Source organism: Beta vulgaris, chromosome 1 (assembly GCF_026745355.1).
Source record: "Beta vulgaris subsp. vulgaris cultivar EL10 chromosome 1, EL10.2, whole genome shotgun sequence".
Taxonomy (NCBI): Eukaryota; Viridiplantae; Streptophyta; class Magnoliopsida; order Caryophyllales; family Amaranthaceae; genus Beta; species Beta vulgaris.
Window position 1 is genome coordinate 20,857,817 of NC_079202.1, and position 4,094 is coordinate 20,861,910.

The window sequence follows — 4,094 nt, forward strand, 5'->3', positions numbered from 1 at the left end:
CAAAGGGGAATATTGTAGCAATCATTTCAACTTGATTAAGCCAAGTTCAAGTCTCAATTTCTCAACCTATCTCTATTTAAGGGCTTTGTCAAAATGTCTGCAATTTGACGTTCAGTCTCACAGAATTCCATTTTAATAAGACCCTTTTCAACATTATCTTTCAGAAAGTGATGCCTAATATGGATGTGTTTGACTCTTGAATGATGCACGGATCTTTAGAAATACTAATAGCACTAGTATTATCACAATAGATAGGAACACATTCAAAGTAAATTCCATAGTCACGTAGTTGTTTTATCCATAGCATTTGGGAACAACATGCTGCTGCTGCAACATATTCAGCCTCAGCTGTAGATAAAGCAACTGTGTTTTGCTTCTTGGTGCTCCAAGAAACTAAACTATGACTAAGGAACTGAACCATACCTGATGTACTCTTCCTATTGACCAGATCTCCTGCATAGTCAGCATCCGCAAATCCTTTTAATTCAAAGGTATCACTTCTCGAATAGAATAGGCTTAAATCATCTGTTCCCTTGAGGTATCTTAGGATTCTCTTCACAGCTGTGAGATGAGATTCCTTTGGATTGGCTTGAAACCTTGCACATAACCCTACACTGAAAGCAATATCAGGACGACTTGCAGTTAGATATAGTAATGAGCCAATCATACCTCGATACTTGGTTTGATCCACACTTTTCCTATAGAATCTTCATCCAATCTGGTTGAATTCCCATAGGTGTATGATTTACTTTGGATGCTTCCAAACCATATTTTTCAATAGTTCCTTTATGTACTTTTGTTGATGGATGTAGATTCCTTCTTCTGTTTGCTTGATTTGCAACCCCAAGAAGAAGTTAGCTCCCCATCATACTCATTTCAAATTCTTTACTCATGAGATTAGCAAAGTCCTTGCACAAAGATTCATTAGTGGCACCAAATATAATATCATCAACATATATTTGAACAACTAATAAATGTTTTCCTTTTGATTTTAAAAACAAGGTTCGATCCAATTTTCCTCTTTTAAACTCATTTTCAAGAAGGAACTTAGAAAGTCTTTCATACCATGCTCTTGGAGCTTGCTTTAACCCATAAAGAGCTTTGTCAAGCTTAAAGACATGATTAGGAAATTCTTTACTTTCAAAACCTGGAGGTTGTTCTACAAATACCTCCTCATTAAGATAACCATTTAGAAAAGCACATTTTACATCCATTTGATACAATTTAAAACCCATGAAGGCAGCAAATGCTATGAAAATTCTAATTGCTTCCAATCTTGCAACGGAGCAAAAGTTTCTTCATAATCAATCCTTCCTGTTGATTGTATCCTTTCACAACTAACCTGGCCTTGTTTCTTATATGTTCCGAACTCATCAATTTGTTTAAACACCCACTTTAAACCAATAACCTTGTTGTGTTTAGGTTTAGGTTCAAGGTGCCAAACTTTGTTTCTTTCAAATTGATGAAGTTCATCCTGCATAGCTACGATCCAATCAGCATCAGTGAGAGCTTCTTCATGTTCCTGGTTCCAACATGAAAGAAAAGCATGAAAAGCACAAATTTTTTTCAATTGAGATCTCGTTTGAGTTCCCTTGTTTATGTCACTGATTATGAGTTCCACAGGATGGGAACGATGAGTTTTCCAAGGCTTTGGTTGGAAATCCTGGATGAAAACTTGGTTTCTTGATTATCTTCATTTCCTGTATTGGGAACCAGGTTCAACAATAGTGGATTCATTCACTTGTGTATCATCACCTAGTTCTTCTTCTTCCTTCATTAACAGGAACAGGAGGATTGTTCCCTTGGCTTTGTTCCCATGACTTCGTCTTCCAAAGTCTCATCAATAAGACTTAGTCTTTTGCCAATCCTATTTCGAAGTCATCATTCAACCTGTGTGCTTGCATCAAATTTATCTGTTTCATCAAAAATAACATGCACACTTTCTTCTACACACATAGACCTTTTATTATAACTCTATAAGCTTTGCTACTAGAAGATATCCTAAGAATACAGCTTCTTCACTTCTAGCATCAAATTTTCCAAATTTTGTTTCCCATTATTATGAACAAAACATTTACATCCAAATGTTCTGAAATATGTAATATTGGGCTTTTTACCAAAATACAGCTCATAAGAGTTTTATTTAATAAAGGTCTCACCATGGCACGATTTATAATATGACAAGCAGTATTCACAGCTTCGCCCAAAAGTTTCAAGGAAGACCACTAGCTATCAACATAGTCCTAGCCATTTCTTCTAATGTTCTATTCTTCCTTTCAACAACACCATTTTGTTGAGGTGTTCTAGGGCGGAGAAATTGTGATCTAAGCCATTGTCTCTACTAAAGTCATCAACTTAAAGTTCTCAAATTCTTTGCCATGGTCGGATCTAAGGTGTAGCAATTTTTGACCACTCAAATTTTGAACTTTCTTTGCAAAGACAAGGAACTCATCATAAGTCTTGTCCTTTCTAGAAAGGAAAATAACCCATGTAAATCTAGAGAAGTTGATAAGAGGTTTTTATTGTGTCGTTAAGGCACTAAGAACCGCTTTCCAAACAATCTTTATAGTCCTAACAAGCAATCACTAAGAGAATAGTAAGGGCAAGTCAAGGGTCGATCCACAGGGAAAATGGGATTGATTAGAGTCTATCTAGTCTAGACTACCTAATTGAAAGGTATTTGGGGTTTGAAAATGTTTGGTAACAATTAAGACTATCTAACAGCTAGAACAAGCAAATATCACGAGTTTAAATATCAAATAAAAGACACTAGAGTTAAGGTTACTAGTATGAATAAGAACGGATGATGATTGTTAATGCGATTGCGAAGCAACAAAGACGATTATGCAAGGTTTAGTTTCCCTCTAAATTACTTGAGTCCTCTCTCGAATGGTCCTCAAGAGTAATCACTCAATCAATCAACTAAATCCTTCTCGAATGGTCTTTAGTTAATTGATTAAGCGATTCAATAAGTTTGGAAAACCCCTAATGAAGGATCCCCTTAATTTCCATCCAATATCTTGGTATAGAAATTAAGTTGATTCTTGGGGATGATAAAAGAGTTCAAAATCCGATTTAAGAACGTTCGAAATCAAAATACCAAAGTATAAATGTGATCAATATCTATCCTAAGGTCTCAAAACACCAAGATCAATGCATAAACTTCTCCATACATCACAATCACATAACATCATATTTAAACCCTAATTCATACTTTCACCCTAACCCTAGATTATGAAACTACTCACTAATCATGGAGTTAAAGCAATTATACAATGAATCTATGACTAATCTAAGGCTAAACATGATTAAGAAATGATTAAACTAATGAAAAGCGCAATTCATAAACTAAGAGAATGAAGATCTTAAATAATATAAGAACATAAACAAACACCAAGAGAATGAAATAAAAACTAAAACTTTGAATTGAATTGAATGAAAAGTACCTTGAATGTAAATCAAATCACAAACTATGATCTCTTCGTCTTCCACCCCATGAGTAGTTCTTGATCACCTCCTCAATTGTAGACTCAAGTTGTTCTTGCGGGATCTTAGATAGTTGACCTCCCGCTCCAGCATCAAGATTGGCCCGTGAAATCGGATCAAGACCATCATAGAAGAATCGCATGAGTAGATTCTTGTTGAACTCATGGTGTGGGCATGAAGGATCATCTCCTTGAATCGCTCCCAAGCTTCGGCAAGTGTCTCATCGTTCTCTTGCTCAAATGAGGAGATCTTCCTCCTTATGTCCGCAGTCTTCCACTCCGGGAAGTATTTCTTCAAGAATGCCATCGTGACTTCTTCCCATGTAGTGAGGGAATTAGCAGGCAAGCTCTTGAGCCATGACTTTGCTTTTCCGGTAAGAGAGGACCGGAACAAATGCATCTTGATGTAGTCAGGAGAGACATCATTAGTTGTTATCATGGCACAAACTCAAGAAACCTGTCGAGATGGTCTAGAGGATCTTCATCTGACCCCCACAAAACTGCTCTGCTTTCACCATCCGAGTATACTGAGGGTGAATGCTGAAATTGGTAGTGGTCGTAGGGAGTCGAATTCCACCTTGAAGAACATAGGAACCCGGATTTCCGAAA

The 4,094-nt window shown here is 36.5% G+C and overlaps 1 non-coding gene across 1 annotated transcript; it reads left to right on the top strand.

Annotated features, from left to right (window-relative positions):
- The first annotated feature begins 3,644 nt into the window (after window positions 1-3,644).
- LOC125494449 (small nucleolar RNA R71) lies at window positions 3,645-3,750 on the top strand. Its single transcript, XR_007270698.2, has one exon. It is a non-coding gene; the product is annotated as a small nucleolar RNA R71 (small nucleolar RNA).
- Window positions 3,751-4,094: the final 344 nt, after the last annotated feature.